Source organism: Vespa mandarinia, unplaced genomic scaffold (assembly GCF_050613455.1).
Source record: "Vespa mandarinia isolate Hongniang unplaced genomic scaffold, ASM5061345v1 scaffold_57, whole genome shotgun sequence".
Classification (NCBI taxonomy): Eukaryota; Metazoa; Arthropoda; class Insecta; order Hymenoptera; family Vespidae; genus Vespa; species Vespa mandarinia.
Genome location: NW_028197191.1, coordinates 445013 through 466274, shown reverse-complemented (window position 1 = coordinate 466274; position 21262 = coordinate 445013). Strand labels below are relative to the sequence as shown.

Below are 21262 nucleotides of genomic sequence, written 5' to 3'. Positions count from 1 at the left end.
TAATAAGGATCTATAGTGAAAAGCCAACTACATTTTGCAACAATTCAATAGGACACCCCTAAATTTTCTATATTTCTCAAGTCCCATCGTATTAACATTGTGATATCAGAGGAACTGGATTGGCATATAATGTATGACTGCAACTTACAGGAGAGTTTATCAACCAGGGATGAACATTATACATTGATAATTTTTATACTTACTATGAATTAACTATATCGTGTCGTCCAAAACAGAAGACTCACATAGTTGAAACAATTAAAAATAATAAAAAATTCATTCGAAGACATTTTTCAACATACCGATGAGTTACTAGTATGTGAGTCATCTTCAACAGCTGCGTCAAAAGGCATAAAAATCTGTCGTGGTGTATTCTGGATCGTTAGAAACTGCAGTAGTAATACCTATACTTACGAAAGTTCCTGCGAGAATTCTTACGACCATAATCGGGAACGGATTCGCACTTAGAATAATTTTATTCGCGTAAAAGTTTCCATCCGCACATCCACGGCTTATTACTACTCGTTAGGAAAACGGACTCTGAAGAGAGTTTTTTCTTCGAAGAAATCTTCACGTTCGCAGGAATTTGAATTCTGCAGCTGCACATGGATTGTTTCAGCAGTAATTACATTCATCGGTTTGTACATCAGATAAAATTAGATATCCTAAAAATCTTAAGTTCAAAAACAAGACACGGGCTTCGCCTTAGTCACTTTAGGAACTAAAAGAAAGCTTGCAGTAGTGCCCGCTCAAAAATAGCGACTGAGTCCTTAGAAAACTTGATTAAGAAATTAATCAAGTATGGCAAATGACAAATTCAGTCATATATGTGTCTCTGTTTAAGGATCGATGAACGCCACCGGCTTTTTAATTTTAGAACTCTGTTTCTTCAATGGTTTTTACGAGACGTGAAAGAAAAGCATTGGAATGAGCAGGAAAGGAAGATATCGGCTTAAATGTTCAGACTAAAAAAGTAAACTATATAAAATTACCTAATCCTAAGCTGTGAGTCGTAGTAATAGGATGAATAACTTATTTAGTCTTTAGTGAGCCAACTTACAAGAACTAGTCACACTTTGGTATACAAAACGACATAGAGAAAAGTCGCAACTTAACATGTCGTGAAACTTCATTAAAATCAGATGATTAATGATATCTATTGAAATAGCAGCGAGTATAGTTTGCAAAGCAATAACTGGATATTTCCAACAGATGTGTATACATCACATGCTACTCAATACAAGTGACAAAATTGTGCTCTGTATGATGCACCCGAACCCATTTAAAAGGAGAGTGGTTATCTTCTTTCATGAATATCACGAGATGGCAACTGAGTGCTGCGTTGTTGTAACATGTAAAGATATTCCTGGTATGCAATAGACGATAAAAATCGGCAAGTTGACAATAATGTCATGTAGCAAGAACAAATAGTTACTGATCCATTTTTCATAAAAAGATGCTGCAGCTATCAGCTAACGACCAAGAGACTCTTCGATGATGTCAGCTTTGCTTAAAGTGTCATCGACGTAAATATCTTAAGACCACACTTTCGTGAACTCTGGATGAATGGCTTTTTCATCCTAGGTCGAACATACGAAGAACCAAAAAGATAGTAGAAGAAATACAGTATTTGATGATGTTCACTCGGTTATATCATTACCGAAAATAGCCATATGAAACAAAGAGTTAATAGTTCCGTTGGCTTAACACTGTTACATTTTACGTACATTTATTTTTTTCACTGCTCACGCTTAATATTTTTATAAATTACATATTCGTGATATATATTTATAACTCCATACACGTGATTGTTCTAATAAAAAAACAATGTCATGATCTGCCATTTGAATTCCCGAATCTATGCATCACTGTCTTTTCTTCGTTCATGTTTTGGTACTTCGATATCGAAATATCGTAATATCAAATGATATCAGGAAAATGAATGCTCCATTTCACAACGAATATCGTGAGCATACATAAGAAAAAGAAGAGTTAATTAAATTCATCATTAATTAATAATACAATTAAATTGTATCACCCTAATCGATAATATAAAATTCTACTTTAAGCTAATAAAATAGGTAAACATATTAAGAAAAAAATGAAAACATTTAAAAATGTACTACTTTTGAGCAAATCCAAAAAAGGAATTGTTTAAGGTCATGTTCGTTAATAATTGATTGAAAAAATTACAACCAGTAACTCGTACCGATCTGGATTTTTTGTTCTCAACATAATAAGTACTAAAGAAATACAATTATGTTCACCTACTTACTTAAGAAATTCCACGGTCCAAAACATTCATCCTTATTGTAGGTTGAAATCATAGTAGATTGACTCGTAATAAGTCAAAAATAAGATATATTTACATCAAAGTAAATTGAAAATGAAGTAGGTTGAAGTTGCAGTAGATTGACTTGGTAAATTGATTTGAGAATGCAATGATGATATGAAAACAGATTGAAAAAGAAATTGATATTAAATTTTTTGTAATAAAATGAATTGTAAAATTATATGACTATAAAATTTCAACATTTACCTACTGCTATTGTTCTATAGAAGAAATATACTAGCTTCTTGATCGTCTTCCATGGTGCATTGCCTCTAATACGCGATAATTATTTACTGATCAAGAGACACCAAAAATTTAATTCAATTGGATGTTTCACATATAAAGTATAGTCTATCGAACTGTAAAAAAACGAAATAGAAACATTAAAAAAACTTTATATGAACAAACACTGACTTAATGCACAATCTATTCAAATACACATGATTTGTGCACAATCTATTCAAATACACATGCTTCTAAAATTTAATTGAAATCATAAAATACAAACGAATGCAAATTGACAATAAAACTCTAAATGGATTTCAGTTCTTTTATTTTATCGAAACAAAGATTGATTCATCCATGCATGACTCCAATTGTGCAATAATAATCTGAAATAAAATACAAACAATATCATTAGTATCAATAAAAAAGAATCATTAAAAAATATAGACAGATAATATGAGGTTACTAATGAGTTTTTACTAATATAAAGTAACAATGAAATAAACAAAAACATTACAAAAAAGATTTAATAAACATTAACTATTACCTACAATTTTTTAACTTATTAATATTAAATATTACCTAAAACAGAACAACTTCTCCTCCATTAGCTGCATGATCAAAAACAGTGTCAATCTAGTCATAATTCCATGCTCCGCGTTCATCAAAACAATGCTTAAGAATTATGCCTGTTTTCATTATTGATCTCAATACTGTTTTTCATATTTTTCGCGACGAAAATGTTTCATACAGTAACACCTGCAAAAAAGAAAAAGTTCATATCCCCATTACTGAGACCCAATAATGGAGGGCATCTTCTTCCACCTTAACTCAACAAATAGGTGTATATAGAGCCATATCTCAAACTACCAATAGCCTATCCTTAACCGACAAAATATTAATAACGTTTATAGTGGTAATGATTTTAAAATAAAAGTACATAGCTTATAATAAATCACAATTATTAATAAATTAATAATTAATTTATTATTAATAATATTATTTATAATTAATAATATTATTTATCTATGTAACAAAAAGCTAAGTATTTTCCAAAGTAGGTATCCTATTACTTTGCAACAAAAATTATTTAATCCTATCCCACGGCACAATCATTCATGAATTCATGTATGGACAAATTTCCTAAAAAAAAAGCATACTAACTAAAATAAAATAATATATATTCTTATACCAGAATTTATTCGCAAATTTTTAATAGATACACGTAACATATCTTCAGTTACATACGAAAAATAGTAAAAAAAGACATTGTATGTAAGAGGTTGTCTATTCGTATTATATTATGTATTAAAAATTATTCGTAGCAAATGCTTCTAAAATTTAATAAAATTATGTATTATAACGTAAAATAAAAGAGCTTTATGCATAAAAATAAAGCTTTTTTAAATATTCAAAAAATCGGTATCGTAGATAAAACCTTCCTCCTTAAAATAAAACGGCGTTTATAAATATCAATTAAAAATTACTCTTGTTCTCATTATTGTTATAAATGCTGTTTTCCATATTGTTCTCGAAGAGAAAGTTTCGTACAGTGATTACCCTCCAAATCTGTGGCAAAAAAGAAAAAGTTCATATTCCCATTACTAATTTTCATAGATATTGTTAAATTTAAGAAAAAATTGTAGTTCATTTTATATTTTATAAACTAGAAATGAAGATATTTTATAAGTAATGTATAGCATATTAGTAAGCGTCTCAATTCGTAATTCAGGAATCATAGTTATGAAGGTAATGATACCGTTGGAACCTTTTTTGATTTTATCAATAAAAATAATTAATAACTTTATTTACTTTTGCTTATTTGATAAATTAATAAGATATTAATATCCAATCTCTTATATTTATTTCTCCTAATTGATGCGAGTTTCGCGATAACCTATTCTATATAGAACAAAGGCAGCAGTACAATTTTGCTAGATGACAAATATATATAAAATTTATATATACATTCATCGATTATTTTTTTTAATGTAATAATTAGTGAAAATATATACTTATATATTATATTTTGCTCTAGCATAGATTATTATGAGGCTTTTTTGGTATATCATCACCAAAAAAGATATAAGAAAATTCAACAGAAAATATGATGTAATAATTTCACGATCTAGATGGCAATTTCATTTTCGCAAATATTTTTCAAACGCAACATTTTCCACATTTGCGAACATTACACTATAGAAAGTTCATGTTTTACTATTAATATATTGGACGAAATTGTAACTTAGAAAAGAGAAGTTAATTACCTGTAAATAGAAGGACAATGAAGCCACGTGAAAAGCTGTTGGCGCAGGCGAATCCAAAATAAGATCAATGGTAGGGAAATCGGTAGAGAATTGTACTTTTAGTGGAATTCATCTGGCAACAGCGGAAAAGATGTTCTCAACCTTGTTCTCAACCTTACGATAATAAATAAATACGAAAATACAATGAATCAAATAATAAATAAATCTGTGCAATAAATTTGAATCCGTTCCATAAATATTAAAAAAAAACAATATTTATCTCTATCTATTCATTGTTATCTATAAATCTCCAATAATATAGAATTTATAATTAAAATGAAATATCAGGAAGCGTTAGAAATCAAGAATCATTGGAAATGTTCGGTCAGTGTTTAGAAAGAAGAAATTTGCGGCGAAGAAATAATTTTGAATAAATAATGGTATAAAAAACTAATTGACAGTGAAGGTTTTTACAATAAACCTTCATTATATATATATATATATTGAGTTGGCAACTAAGTGATTGCGGATTTTGTCGTTTCCTTCTTATTTGAAATCCGGCAATCACTTAGTTGCCAACCCAATATATATATATATTTGTCTTGATCATTAATTGTCTTGCTGATAGGGAGAGAGAAGGAGGGGGAAGAGGAAGAAAGGGAAAGTAATTGTTTTCCTAAATTAATATTTAAGTACATGCTTAAAATAGAAACTTATAGATAACAACAAAAAAAAAAGCAGAATATAATTTTCAAATAACAAAATTTAACTTACAGTACTCATCGTATATATAAAACTAGCTCTCTTCTTGATACGTCACATTCGTCAACAGATATTAGAACATCCTTCCAAAAATATATGTAGTATATAAGTCTTGACATTATTTCCTTTTCTCTGTTTATTCCCATCTACTTTAAAATCTCTCTTTGTATTGTACGTATAGCAGAACAAAGAACTAATAACCTTACAAAATGTTTTTATTTATTTACTCAAGTCTATTGTTCGACTTGTGCTTGAATATTTCCTTTTTACCTTATTCCTCGTTACCTTACATATTTACATGCACATATGTTTACATAGAGAATAACTTTTAAATGAAAACAAGTAATTATTTACACTATTTATGAATGTATGGAAAAAATGTGCAGAACAAGTCACCTTTCAAAGAACACCTATTATGATGGAAAGAATTTTTTCTAAAGGTTTAATTTTTTTAAGAAATTTCAAGATCATAAATATTTTATTAAATCTACGACTGGTTTATATAAATTGATTTCTCTTCCCATTCTGAATAAAAAAGTATTAAACTACAATGTCGGAAAATGATTAGTTTGCGAGATACTTTGAAAAAATTATTTTTGGTAGACAACATAGTCACAATCATACATACGAATGATGAAAAATATAGAAAAATTAATTATATATCAATATAGGAATATTAATTCCCTCTCTCTCTCTCTCTCTCTCTCTCTCTCTCTCTCTCACTCTCTCTCTCTCTCACACACTCTTTCTCTCTACCCCCATCACACACCGATATATATATACACAAACAAACACATATATACTCAGAGATTAATTTTACCTCTTTGGTTGTATTTAACAGCAAAAATAATTACGTAATACATATCTCTATATACTTTAGCATTTTCAAAGTATAATTTTATAAATTTGAGAATCTTCTTTTGTCAATATCAATCTATTATAATGGGTTATAGCCATTGTTGGAAGTTTTGGAAAGTACGGTAAATTGAATTTGTAATTTTTACTTCGTAATATTACAATTAAAGAGTTTTTTATCAGATTATTTTTTATTAGACCCAAAACAAATAGTAATTCTTAATAAAAGCTATCCCATTTCAATAAACAACTTAAAAATCTTACACCAAAAGAAAGATTATGACGACTTCGATAGCGTTAGAGCATGGTGAAATTAATAGTTACTATTACAGTGTCGCTTAAGTCAATTATTTTTCACTAAGCAAAATAAAAATCTTTCTATAATACACGTATATATATGATATATGGATATACATATATACGAATGTATATAATACGACTAATCATATAAGTTTACATCATATCTAGATATAATAATATTTAGAAGTAAACAAGTCACAAGAATCTTAAAATGTCTTTAACACGACTTCTAAATATACAATGGGCTGACAAATGACAATCAAATACAGACATGCGCAGAAACAACTTTCTGGTCCACCTAATAGTAACATTTCACTACGGGAAAAAAACAATTCTAAATACTTTAGTAGAAGTACTTTAAGTAAATAGAAGACTTAGAAAAGAAGAGAGATTTATTAAAATACTTCAATAATGATACTTTAAGTAAATAAGGACTTAGAGAAAAAAAAAATATTTTTTTTAATTATTAAGTATTTGATACTGCAAGCACTCCACTATTTATTTGAAGGAGTTTCATCAAGGCTCTATTTTCGCGGTCACGTTCCTATGGCGAAACTTTGAAAATTTTAAAAATTTTTGAAATTTCAAAAATATCGGAAAATTTTATTTCCTTTACCACGGGCGACAAAGTCTGTAGAGCCGTGCCTGAAGCCTCTGGCAACAAGGTCTGCAGAGCCATGCCAGAAGTTCCGTACGTTTCCCGCGCTTTTATGATTTGAGGTTATGAGTGACGTATGTGCGCCAACTGTCGAAAAACAAATAATGTGCACTCCTAACACTACACATTGTTGTTGTCCAATCCAACAGCCAATCACAGTACGGTGTGAACTCGTTGCAAATCCACTTCCATCTTGCAACAGAAATTATCAGTTGAATCCGCCGTTCGTCCATAGAATATAAAATGCCACTCCCGAGAAAAAGCACATAATCTCCACAAAACTACTGAGCACATTTTACACTAATTACAAAGTAATTAATCAATCCCCAATTTTGATTATTATCTCACATTGTTCACCGCACTCCAATTAACGCGTGAGATATAATTTTTTCACAGGCAAAATAAAGTAAACTGGAAAAATTTTCACAAAACGCGGAGCACACGGCAACGTATACGTCCCGTATCGTAGCCATGATGGAACAGTCTAGAGTAAAGGTGAACACACGTAGAGTGCCGCCTGCACCTACGCTACCTCGCCCATTACGGCATACGCTACGAAACCACCTAAAGACAACAGCCACCACAGCGAACTGACCGGATTCGGAAAAACCCAAAACTTCTGCCGGCGGGATAAAGTGAGCGGTTTAGACACATCCTCTCAGCGACCAACATCCTCGCAGCAACGAATCACCACGCTGATGCTGCTTGTGCCCACGGGGAACCACGGAAAGGCCCGCTCACAGTGCCACGATCCTTGCCACTCGTTCCGTAGGATAGGATGGGATTGGTAGAATAGCAGGTATCAGAGAGAGTATTGGGTTGTAGTGAGAAGAAAAAAAAATAGGGTAACACATGCGAGTATCTCCGACCCTATCCTGTTCGAGAATGAGTTAACCTGGAAAAATTATAGGCACCAACCCTCATCACCAGAACTCCGACAATCCCAGCTGAACAGGATTTATGAACTAATTACCCCTAATACAGATGTTAATACAGTTTCTCTACAAAACCGCGAAGAGGGAAAGGGCCTCAGTCGTGAAGACAAAATATCTCGCTGTTTCTGGCCACCTTTCGCGGTATATTTCTTCCAGAGCAACTTTCTGAGGTTCGAAAACCGGACATTCGAAGATGTTATCCGAAACCGTGTCCTCTTCGCCACACTCGTATGTTCCATCTGTGATGAGGTTCAGCGAGTTTAACCTTGTTAGCCCCAAATTAGTTTTACCTTGAAAGCCCCATGACCTGAAAGAAATTGTGTTGAAAAGTGATTTTTCTCTCGTCAACAATCAACAGATATGTTTCCTTTAGGCTTACTAAATGTTTCTTGTGTTCCTCTATGAGCTATCGCTATCACTGCTTTCCATATCATCCAATTTCTATTATTCCCTATTTATTAAAAACATTAACATAATTTAGAATCAGATATATATATAGAATAGGATCTACATATATAAGATAATATATAAACATCTGTTTTTTCATTCCGCCAATCGTTACTAACAACCAATGGCTCCAAAATCTTGTTTAAAATATTCATCCTTCAAAATTTTTCTCTCATATTTTTTTCATTTTGTAACAGATATATTTGAATATTTTATTCCTTTCTTCGTCTTCTTTATTTTCATTGTATATAATTACAAGTAAATATACAAATAATTAATTAATAATATAATAATCGTTGATATTTTTAAATAATTTAAAAAGAAATAAGTATATGTAATTTTTCGTTTTACCTAAATGTTATATATAACTTTTTTTTAATTATACTATTTACTTTAAAAATATAAGTTATTAGTATTTGACAGCTACAAGGATAATCTATTAACACTGAATAATCATTATAATAGATAGATAAAATATTAACTTAGATCTAAAGAAAGTACTATAAAAAAACTCATGAGAATTAGCTTAATGATTTTCACCAATCATATAATCATATTATCGATGGACATGTTTTCAAATTATGTTAGATTACATTTCAATGAGTTTCGTATCTAGACCTCGCTATACTACAATCATGTTTATAAGTAAAAGAAATCGATTTTCTAATAAACTATGCATGTTAATAAGCATTCGAAACATTGAAAATTTTTGACAATTAAATTAATAGAAATCTATGTAGTATGTAAACGCAAAATAATCGTAATGATATGAAAATGTGAATAATTAAATGTAACTGTGAATAATAGATTTCAAAGCCGCCTACAAGAAAAATCTAACAGAATACTATTTTATTCGTATATTTTCCATTTATTTTTATATATACATATATTCTACACCTTTTTTTCTAATTAAAATATTTATTATTACAAGTATTGGTCACAATTACAAGTACAATAATCATGGAAACTAATAAGTAGATGTAATTCTATACTGTTAATGATTTCCTATTTTTGAGCATGATAGGGGGATACTGTAAATGCAGTATTCTAATCAACATGAGGAATGATACTTGGATCAGTCATGGGATTTAGTAAATTTAACAAACATCTTGATAAATGGAATGTACAATGTAACAATGAAAGTTTGGAAATCAACAAGTATCTGTAATTGTCAACCAACGAGTATCAGGAATTGCCGATTTATGATTAACAAAGTTCTGTAGAACTGGAACGAAGTTAACTCCGTGTAGAAAACATATAAGTGGAAAGAAGAAAGTGGACGTCGAACAGGAGAATAGTAATTCATGGATGTTTTCAAAAAACTGGTTGTTATCCATTGTGGGTAAGCTATAGCATGATAAGCAAGTTGTCATAGAACACAATATTTGTATGATAATGATGGATATGGCGGAGGCTACATAATCAATTGTACAGCCTAGTGAGAAGATCGATAAAAGGGCATAAAAGCAAGCCTAGTTTAGGTAAAAGAGTTTTAGATGATTAGAACTCCAGTGTGATGTTCTGCTCTATTAAACAATCGAGGGAGAATTTAGACATAGACTTATTAGTAGAAGAAGCTCTCTCAACTATTTGAAATACACAATTTAGACTACATTAGAAATTATAGAAAATATAGTCCTTTAATATCTTTTTAAATTGGTCGAGCCTTTAGCGTTGTTTTATATCGGCTGGTATTATATATTTTAACTCCTTCATAAAACATACTCTATCACGCACTTCTATTTCTGCGAAATTGTATTACAATGTTTCTGGTATGTCGTATGTGTTTTCTGTTTCCTTTTCCCACTATTTCTATTCTTTTTCTTAATTGTTCAGTTAACAAATTTCTCAAGATCATGAAAATACATAGACACATGTTGTAATATACTCTCATTTCCCGATTTTGCATTACTTGCAATTTATTCAGCTGTGTCTCTCTCATATCCATTAACAATGTTACAATATTCTGTGCTATGATCGCTTTATACGTGATACATTTAGTAGTTGCCAATATATAATTTCCTGTTCCATTCAAAAAACTAGTTTTCTTACCTATCTTTTTTAACATACAATCGCAATAACCTTTAAATCTAAGCTTACCATCTATTCCTAAGTATTTCATTATCTCTACACGTTATATCTCGGTTTCATCAAAGCATTTCAATATAATATTTCCATCCAGCTCTTTTCTTATACTCCTATAATATATTCCGTCTTTTCTGCATTCATTCTCAATTTATATATATTCTTCCATTCTTCTACTGTATTAAATGCTTTATTCATTTCTGTCTCTAACTGTATACTACTTTTTCCAATAACATAAATTAATGTATTATCCGTAAACATTTTTATACTATATCATTCAGAGAATATTTCAATGAATGACAAGAGTCCCGATACAAATCCTTGGGGCACTCCATATTCTATGTTAATTAATTCAGACCATTTATCGTTGAAACCAATCTGCTGCGTTCTATTATTTAAATCATTCTAAAACAATACCTCTAAAATTATATTGATATAAATTTTCTATTAATCTCTTTCTATCTACTATTTCAAACATTCACTTAAGATTCATAGAAATAACATCCATAATTGTTCTCTAGCTAACTATTAATTTCCATTCATCAACAACAGTTTGAATTCAACCATTTCACACGAATATTGTTTTCTTACATCTAATCAATGTTCCGTTATAATACCATTAAATTCAAAATACATTTATATTTGCTTCTTCATCACTAATTCTAACACTTTCTCATATATTGGTAATCGATCTATAATAATTTGCTTTTTAGCTTTTTCTATTTGTGGAATCGGTCAGTCTTCTGAAATGATATTTGACTAAAAAAAATAAGAATTCCGATGATGAAAAGAAAACTCTCTTCTACGGAAATGCAATATATTCTAATAAATGAAAAGTAAATTAATATTGGTACACTAGGATGTAATCGTTATTCGACTGGTAGACGCTGACTACCTTTTTAGGACTTCTTTTCTTTTGTCCGATCTTTGTCTTGACGTGAAACACTCGATCGCTATTCGGCTATTTACATTATTGGGCTGCTGCCTTACATTCCCCTTGCATACGTTATCACACTCGCATCACACTCTCTATTTCATATTTATATAAATATTTCATATTTACCAGTTCAACTCAGCGATTCATTTGCTCAATTATAAACTTTATGAAAATTGTGGCAACTCGGATGAAAAATGTTCTACAATGTATGCAATTAATCAGCTGGGATTTTATTTCCTTTCTACACTGCCTACATATCTGTATCCCAAACCGCGAGATATCCATTTCTCATTGTTAAATTTTTCCTTATCAACTATTAATTCGTATCACGTTAAACGTCATCAACAACAGCAGTGTTGCTCGATGAGTCAGTAAGAGAATTCTTTAAATTTTCGTCATCGCTTCGATTTTGTAGGATTTGGTAAAAAGCCTATTGCAGGATGCCTAGTTGGTTTTGCAGAATGCTAGACTGGCTAATAGAATGTTAAATGACTGGAATTCGACTGTGATGTTGTCTTCGATAAAAAAAAGTTAGGGAAGAAATGGACTTGATGGAAGAAGAAGCGATGACTTCGATAATAGGAGACTCTGGTGGTTTTAGCCATTTCAAACATCCATTGGAATATGATGCTTCATTCAATAGAACTCTAGGTGGGAATGGATGACTGATGCCAAGAATCTGGTATGGGATGCTATAGATCTGTCCCAAATAATATGAGTAGGGTAAGTTACTGACCATTTTGCAAGTAGGCAAGATTTTGCTATCGGCAGAACTTTGAGACAGACATAAATAATTAGGAACACTGTTCCACTAAAGGGAGGATACTCCCAGGACAACCAGGGAGGTCAACATATGAGTACTGAGGCGGTTACAAAATATCAACTATATGGGCGGATTCAAACTGTTTTGGAGACGTTAAAGTTATATTCCACCCAGGCAGTGGATACTATGGGTTTGTTGAGTATTACTTAGTGTCTATGACATCAAAAAGGTTGAAAACGTATTTTACGTCCAGCCTATTCGAATAAGAACAAATTGTAATGTGAATATAGCATTAGTAATAATAGGTACAACGTTTTGTAATATTGTCAGTAGATAGCGGAGAGTATTTGGTAGATGAAATCAAGAATACCAGCTTTTAACTTAAAAGACAAGCTAGCGGTAGAAGCTTCTTGTTTAGATCTATTTTCTAAATTGAAGAAGAGCGATAAGATACTGCATGGCTATGACCAATGAAGGAGTTCGCATTAATAAGGAGATACCGTTTTGTCAGTTAAGCGACGGAGATGATGGAATCTGTAATGATCACCACAAAAGATTGGGCAAAGGCTATAATCAATAACCTAAAAGAAGTATTGAGCTGGCAAAAGAAGAAGATCAGAAATGGAGAAAATTCAGATGTCTACGTGTAGGGAAGCTTCATACAATGATATTAATTATTGTAGCTACGAACGTGTAAACATTAAAAATAAAATTTTGTGTTTATCAACAAACCCCCTAAGTGATATTTTATCAAAAATGAGACTAACTACCAAAGTGGGCATATCAATTTGGGAATGACAAAACGACAATATCTTGGAAGTAAAGAAGTCCACGTAACTTAGCCATTTGTTAGTGTATCCTCACATACGCAGTATAAGATATTAATGTATCAACTTGTTAAGCATGACGGGATATGAAAAGATTAGATAGCCATAGGAGAAGGGCCAGAATTCCATAGGAGGTAGGAGTGCAGAATTGTTTAAAAATAGTTGCAACTGTTGGAAAATGTGTATGGCGTAAATAATTTAGATAAATAAAAGGTTTAATAGCTTATAAGAAAGAAACGTGTGAAATGTTATTTTTAAGCAAAATAACATCATTAATAGTATATGCAGGATTAATATTAGAGAGTACTTTACTTTAATATATAAAATTATAATATTGTTAGAAGTGTATCAGCCTAGTATTCTGATTCGGGAAACGTATATACAAAGCATTTCTGCAGATATGTTGTAACGTGAAAGGAAGTTAATATTGAAGGTTAGCGTTTGATTGTGGAGATGAAAGACGCAAGCGAGTATGTGAAGCTTTGGTAAACGATGGTCTGAAGAGAAAGAGTGAATAGGTTTCTTGAGTAGCGTAAGAAATAGTATAGATTTAGTGAATAAGAATAATGTTACACCGAAAAGAGAAAAGGAGGAGAGGGAAAGAGAGAGAGAGAGAAAGCTTGAGGAGAGAGCGAGAAAGAGAGAGAGAGAGAAAGAGAGAGAGAGAAAGAAAGTGAGAGAGAGAGAGAGAGAGCGAGGATAATTCTCTTCAATATTCTAATCTTTTAAACCCTTTCGCTCCGACGCCTTCGAAGAAGGACCATTCATGTACGAAGAGCGTATATATACGCTCTGAAAAAGTGGGCACTCGGGTACGAAGAGCGTACATATACGTTCATACTATATATACTTTGATTTCATACTTTACATGAGATACTTTTGTTAATTAATACTTTTGAGATGGTTTTATCCATTTCGCAATATTTGTATAGATGAAAGCTTAACGTTTTATTTAAAGACCGGTTATCATTCAAACAATTCATTCCTGCTAAACGAAACAGATTCGGCATAAAGTCTTATGTATTATGCGACTTTTTGTCAGGCTACATTTAAAATTTTATTGTATATACAAGAAAAACTACAGATTCCGACGGACAGTCCAATGACAATTTAGGAAAATCAGGAAATGTCGTTATGATACTGTTAGAACTATATCTTCAACAAGGCCATACGGTATTTGTCGATAATTAGGTATGCAAGCCCCGCTTTATTTGCAAAATTACAACATCATAAAACAAATGCTTGCGGAACGGTAAAAAAGACCGTAAAAATATGCCCATAATTTCCAATCATTTAAAAAGAGACGAGATATCATTCCGTTCGTGCAATAATTTATTAGCATAATTAAAGTGGCAAAACAAACGAGATGTTTGGATGATAAAAACTTGTCAATTGGCAGACATCGTTGATACAACTAAGATAGATTATCATACAGGATTGCCAATACAAAAACTGACCTGCGTCATTGATTATAATGCCAATATGGGAGCCGTTGACAAAATTGATATGGTTTTAAAATCTGTTGAATGTAGTCGTAAAAGTTTAAAATAGTACAAAAAAAATTTTTTTCACGTGCTAAACATGGTTGTGTGGAATGCATATTGTTTATTCCAATCAGCAACTGCGACAAAATAACCGTTGCCAAATTTCATTTAACTCTTATACGACAATTATTGCAAACATACGGGAAACAAAAATCAGATATGAAATGTTCAGTTGCACGAAATAATAATAATCCTGAAAGAGTTACTGAAAGGCATTTTCCGTCTATATATTCGAACGAGGCGTCAAAAAAAATCCAGTTCGAAAATATGTCGTCTGCAGTAAACGAGGAAAAGACGTGAGCCGAGATACTAATGTTCACAATGTAATGTTGGATTATGTGTGGTTCCATGCTTTAAAATCTACCACATCATAGTTGATTATTAATATTATGTTCGACTTTAAATACTTTAGTAAATTCGTTGTATTAAAAAATATTACATGAACATTATAATAAAATATTAAAAAAAATAAATTTGGATTATATTTATTTTATATTTTAGAAAGTAAGATGATATTACTGAATATAATAAATGTCATTGTAAAATTTAGAGAAAGAGAAACGACTTCTGATTATTTCGTAGCATTCCATTCTTCAGTGTCAACTACTCAGTAATGCGGTCCGTTTACAGCGATCACATTGTGACGCAAGCGCTCCGTAGCGAAAGGTTTAATATTTAATATATAATCATCGTATATTGTGTGTGTACATATATGTATATATATGTGGGTGTTTGATATTATTACTTGTCCCTTGCTCTCTTTCGTGTCCAGTTACGCTCTTTGCCTGTCGAAACATGTTCACGCGACGTCTTTGAATATCAACTCTCTACCCGGTCTCTTTTTGCTTTCTTTCTTTTGTGAGACCGTCACTTTAGTCTCTCCGGCCATTAGTCACGCTTCGTCTCTCTAAACTCGCATAGCGCCTAATTTCTCGTGAATCTACTTTCATTAAAATTATAATTTTTAATTAATGAAAAGTGAGCTTCCTGTGTTATTTATTTCACGTGGATATTATCCACATATAGAATATGGTCCTTCAAGCCGATTATTGATGAATATCAGTAAAAAAAAATTGTGACAAACAACAGTAAACATTTTCATTCTCGCATGCAATACAGACAATCGATCGTTAGTGAGAATATGGTGAAACATAATCGAAAGACATTATGGCTATATCGATCATTTTTTTCGCAAAATTGTCGATCTTAAAGCAATGCGTTAGACATACATTTGTGCGTAGTACAACACAGTCTACGTTTTCAGAATCACACGTGTACCAAACGTTGCTAGATTTTCAACGATAAGCGTTATGATATAAAATCGTCCCGCAACAGTAGCATGCATCACACGAAGAAAAACACGTCGGCGTTGCGAAAAAACGTGTTCGGCGGTCACGGCGGTCGGTTCAATTTTCATTGGCGTTTGATAAATCTCCAAATTTTTATTCTCTTTTACTCAGTTATTCCTATATAATAGCTCTGTCTTGATATCATGTCGGAAGAAGACGTTAAAAGAGCAAAAGCAAAGCACAGTACGATTAAAGGCCGAAACATTTCTCGCTCGTTATTGTATTTAAATACCGTAATTCTCACACAATTACATCAGCGTAAAACAAAAATAGACACAATGTGGGACAATTTTAATCAGGCTCAAATACAAATCAATTTGGCAAAAGAAGGTGCAATTTCGCAAGAAGCAAAGACAAATTTCGAAGAATCATATTTCAATATCATTTCTCGATTCGATGAGATCATAGCGATATAAGAGAGATCACAAGGAGAATAATGTAATGTGGGTCAAAATCACACTGATGGTGAAAATCAAAATCAAAATCATAATCAAAATCGAAATTCACAAAAAGAATATGTAAATAATAATTTGTGATTACCGAAGATTGAATTTCTAATGCTTTCAGGTCGTTACAAAAAATCATATCTATTTCACGAAACACTTCATTCGCTTATACCCAATGTAGAGCATATTCCGAGCATACAAAAATTTCATTATTTGAGATCTTCGCTTTATGGTGAAGCTGCTGAGGTCATACCAGTTGCTCGTGGTTTCCGTGGATAATTATGTCGAGGTTTCGAGATGCATCGACAAATATATAGATAATAAATAATTGATCGTTCAAAAATACATAAAAGCGATTTTCGATTTCCCCTCCATGTTTAAGAAAATTACGCATGATTGCGATTGTTGATGATATGTCGAAGCACAAACGCGCCTTGAGAGCCTTAGGCCGAGCGAAAATCGAATGGGATGATCACCTCGTGTATGTAATCACAAGTAAGCTCGACGTTGTCACAAATCGAGAATGGGAAAACAGCTTAAGGGAACCAGAAATCCCGATCTTGCAGGATTTAACAATTTTAAATTCATGAATCGTAGATGATATATGTTGAAAATTATTCAAAGAAAAGCGTCACAATCGTCTACTCCTTCAATCCTCAACAAACAATGACAAACAAAGCCGACTTCGCTCAACGTCACAAATCAAACTAACAAATGCCCCATTTCTAAGGACGAGCATTTCGAGATCATGTGCGAAACTTTACTGAAGATGCCAGTTCTACAAAAGCAGTCAAGGACAACAAACTGTGCCTGAATTGTTTACGATCTATCTTACATTGTACGAAAGATTGTCAAGTCGGTATTTGCAAAACCTACTGCAACAGATACAACATGCTTATATATTCTTCCATTAATTACACAAGGCGATTTGGCAAAACCAATCGAAAGATTTGCATCATATTATATCGGCAGCCAAACATACACTTCATGATCATGATAGGTCATAGGTCTGGTTGTCCACAACAATCATTCAGGTGTTGAACGTTGTAAAGACATTTCCGTTGATATTTGTTGGGCAGATTAAGGTCACCGAAGTTCATCCAATCCTTCAAAAAAATCTTTTCAATTGGGTATTGGACGGATTGACCGAGACGAGAACACAGACTGGAGCTCGCACCGATTTTTATCTCAATCTTATCACAAATCAACAGCTTAACATAATTTTCACGAAATTTGGGAAAGCGAGCAATGCCCACAGCGAGTTAATCGCACCACCGAGAAAAATCTTTGTGATTATTATTTTGTTCAAATTTATCACAGAGACGAGGACGGTCGTTTCGTAGTGCAGCTTCCGTTCCAGATGGATACGACTGGGCAGCTTGGCAATCTCAAGGGTACAGCATTGCGACGATTCAACGCATTGGATCGAAAGCTCGAAAAGAATGCGAAGTTAGGATTCAATTTTACGGAATGTCTTAGCGAGTATCAATGACTAAGTTACAGAAGTGAATCGAAGATCAAGATTTGTCGTCAGCGGAATATTATTTACCGCATCACCCAGTCAAAGAAACGTATTTCACAATAAAGTTACGTGTTGTGTTTGACGCATTTTGCAAGACTTCGACAAGAGTTTCTCTCAACGACATACTCATGATATGTCCAATTCTGCAGCAAAATCTCTTAGACATAATTTTCCGATTTAGCGTATGGCAGGTTTGCTTTGATAACTCGCAAACAATATGAGCACATCTTATGGAGGACCGATCTAGGCGAGAAGATCAAAACATTCGACTTTAAAACAGTCACATACGGTACACACAGGTATTCTAAAAAATTGCGCATCTCGAGAGAACCAATTTTTCATTATAAGTGGTGATCATATTGTCAATTTTTCTAATTCGTTTTGAACGGAACCAGTCTTGACTCGACAAGAGCGAGCATTTTTTGACATTGGACTTATAGCTAAACTTATATAAATGAACATATACTCAATCATGATACCTTTCAATACTATGTGATACCGCCGATTCCCGTGAAAGATCAATACTCACAAACGTCATTCGAATCTTCGATCTTCTCGGGTTACTCCGGCTACTTATCATAAATGAAAAGATACTCATACAGAAGCTTAGATTGCTAAAGATCGATTGGGATGAAATAGTACCTTCGGAAGTCGGAACAAAACAGTGTAAATACTGGAATCTAATGCCACAATTGAATACATTGAAAATACTAAGAAAGATCATCACTTATTCGCAACCTTATTCATTGAGATATACGGTATTTGCGTCACAAGCATGCATTTGGGGATGCGTTTGGAGTCGTGGTTTATATCAAAGCGAAGAATGTCGATGGTTATCGAAAGGACATTCTGTGCAAAGTCGCTCCTGCAAAAAGTATTATATATTTCTCAAATTGAAACTTTGCACGGCGCACTTACTCGCACATCAAATTTCAACATTCAGCGATTCTCTCAACATCAAGCTTGACGGAATTTACCATTTGTCCGATTCATGATCACGTTGGGGTGGATAAAAGACGACGCGAAACATTATTCGTATCAAATCTTGTTGATCCAATACAGGAAAGAACTGATTCAGGAAGTATGTAAGCACGAAGGTCAAACCTGCCGATGCAATTTCTCGAGGAATCTCGCCGTCTCTCTGAATTCAATCAAAACTCTTGTAAAATGATCCTCAATGTCACAGTTCTGAGCCTATACACGACAATAAATCTATGCTTCGCAACAGTATGGTTCCTGGCTTGATTCCGTTCATCGACAAGACTGGAGTCATCAGAATTAGAGGCAGACTGTTACATTCCGCACTCCTGTGCACGACAAAGCATCCTATCGTGCTGCTATCTCCGAAACACAAATTCACGAAGATGTTGATCATAAACGAGCATAAAAGATTACTTCATGCTGGTCCTCAATCTATGCTAGCTTCTTTTCGGTAATATTTTTGATCAATAACTCGGAAAATATGTTAAGACATTTCATGCGAAATTATATTAAATATTTTCGTATTGCGCCAATTGCAAAACAGATAATTATGGGTGATCTCCCGACTCCTAAAATATCCCTAGCGAAACCATTCGTCTATTGCGGAATAGACTATTGCAGTGTTCGTATCCTTGTCATGCAAGATAATCCATCCCAAATAAGTTTTCAATTTGTCGACGAAGTCGTATTTAAACACACTCAAAATATTCATCTCGCGAAAAGGAATTCTCTCTGGCGATTATACCGACAAAAATACAAATTTCATCGAAGCCGCAACCATTTCTGGCAGAGGATGAAAAATCCTCTACTAAATTGATTAGTTTCAGAATTGATCTCGTCAAAAAAATGGCGGCAATCGTCGTCCTAAACGATAAGATACGCATGGGTATACTAGCCTAAGGAATCAAGTTGCTTCTTAATGAAATTAGAAATTTTGTAATGATGAAATCTTATCTGCCGTATAATGTAAATTTACGACGCGAGACCATGGTAGGGTCAGAACAAATTTCAGTTTGTCGAGTCAGTCTTTCAGTGTTACTACCGGAGAAACCAACAAAGTTTTCCACATATTTTATATCTTATAACAACCTATCCACGATGGCTAAAATATCCAAAGATAATATGTTCAATAGTAACTAATGAGTTTCAGTTTAAATCTGACAACACAGAAGATTACGACATTGTTTCATCCAGTGGAAGTAAAATCCTTGCAACGCATTCAGACGTTTCAATGTGGGCAGTGATAGTAGCAGTAATGAAGAAACGAATATTCAAGAAAATGATAGTGATATATGTAATGATAATGAGTAAGCGAATGTTACAAATCACCATATCATTCCACAAAGAATACAATTTAGATCTGGACCACGAACACCTGATTCATAACTAAATTCAGCTTATACAGAACTATTAGATTTCTTCAATTCGTTCTTTACCGATTAATTGATCAGGAAAATAGTTGAAGAGGCTAACCGGTACGCAAATCGTATGATACAAGGAAAAAATATAAAAAAGCGGTCCATATTGCATACATGGACTAATGTTACACCAAAGGAAATGAAAACATTTCTCGACATAATATTGCTTATGGAGACAATACCACTTCCGAGCCTGCAAGATTATTGGACCACAGACAAGAAAAGTAAGATCCCATACATTGCTGTAATATTCAGAAGAGATCGATTCCTACAAATATTTTGGATGCTCCATACAAACGAAAATATTGGAGGTACGCGAAACATGACAACAAGAACGCGAAAAGATAGCAATTTTTTAGATTACATTGACGGTAAATGTCATAAAAATTTTGTGTCCGCGGCGGAGTTATCCGTAGATGAATCATCAAATTCAAAGGGCGAATAAGTTTTATTACATACAAGCCACAGAAACCGACCAAGTGGCGTATCCATGTATATGTTCTTGCAGACGCCGATATTAATTATATACAGACGTTTTTACCGTATTATGGCAGTTTTACTACAGGGAAATTACTCAGACCATATCTGCCAATAAACACAAAAATAGTTCTGCAACTATATCTCAATTTA

The 21262-nt window shown here is 32.7% G+C and overlaps 4 long non-coding RNA genes across 8 annotated transcripts; 2 read left to right on the top strand and 2 right to left on the bottom strand.

The window, feature by feature from the left end:
* Positions 1 to 387: 387 nt before the first annotated feature.
* On the top strand, positions 388 to 1552 carry LOC146872090 (uncharacterized). Its single transcript, XR_014983672.1, has 2 exons — positions 388 to 1369; positions 1457 to 1552. It is a non-coding gene; the product is annotated as an uncharacterized LOC146872090 (long non-coding RNA).
* A 618-nt stretch (positions 1553 to 2170) lies between these two features.
* LOC118450895 (uncharacterized) lies at positions 2171 to 5668 on the bottom strand. The gene is made up of 6 exons (XR_014983684.1): positions 5578 to 5668; positions 4825 to 4977; positions 3140 to 3316; positions 2841 to 2943; positions 2540 to 2691; positions 2171 to 2416 (listed from the first exon to the last, which is right to left on the bottom strand). It is a non-coding gene; the product is annotated as an uncharacterized LOC118450895 (long non-coding RNA).
* Positions 5669 to 8158: 2490 nt separating this feature from the next.
* On the bottom strand, positions 8159 to 9272 carry LOC146872089 (uncharacterized). The gene is made up of 3 exons (XR_014983686.1): positions 8693 to 9272; positions 8352 to 8620; positions 8159 to 8273 (listed from the first exon to the last, which is right to left on the bottom strand). It is a non-coding gene; the product is annotated as an uncharacterized LOC146872089 (long non-coding RNA).
* Positions 9273 to 9308: 36 nt separating this feature from the next.
* LOC118450147 (uncharacterized) lies at positions 9309 to 13359 on the top strand. Of its 5 annotated transcripts, none has more exons than XR_014983676.1 (4): positions 9361 to 10102; positions 12222 to 12505; positions 12600 to 12735; positions 12876 to 13359. It is a non-coding gene; the product is annotated as an uncharacterized LOC118450147 (long non-coding RNA). The 5 variants fall into 5 exon arrangements; XR_014983675.1 differs by having other exon boundaries at positions 12198 to 12505; XR_014983674.1 differs by having other exon boundaries at positions 9361 to 12149.
* Positions 13360 to 21262: the final 7903 nt, after the last annotated feature.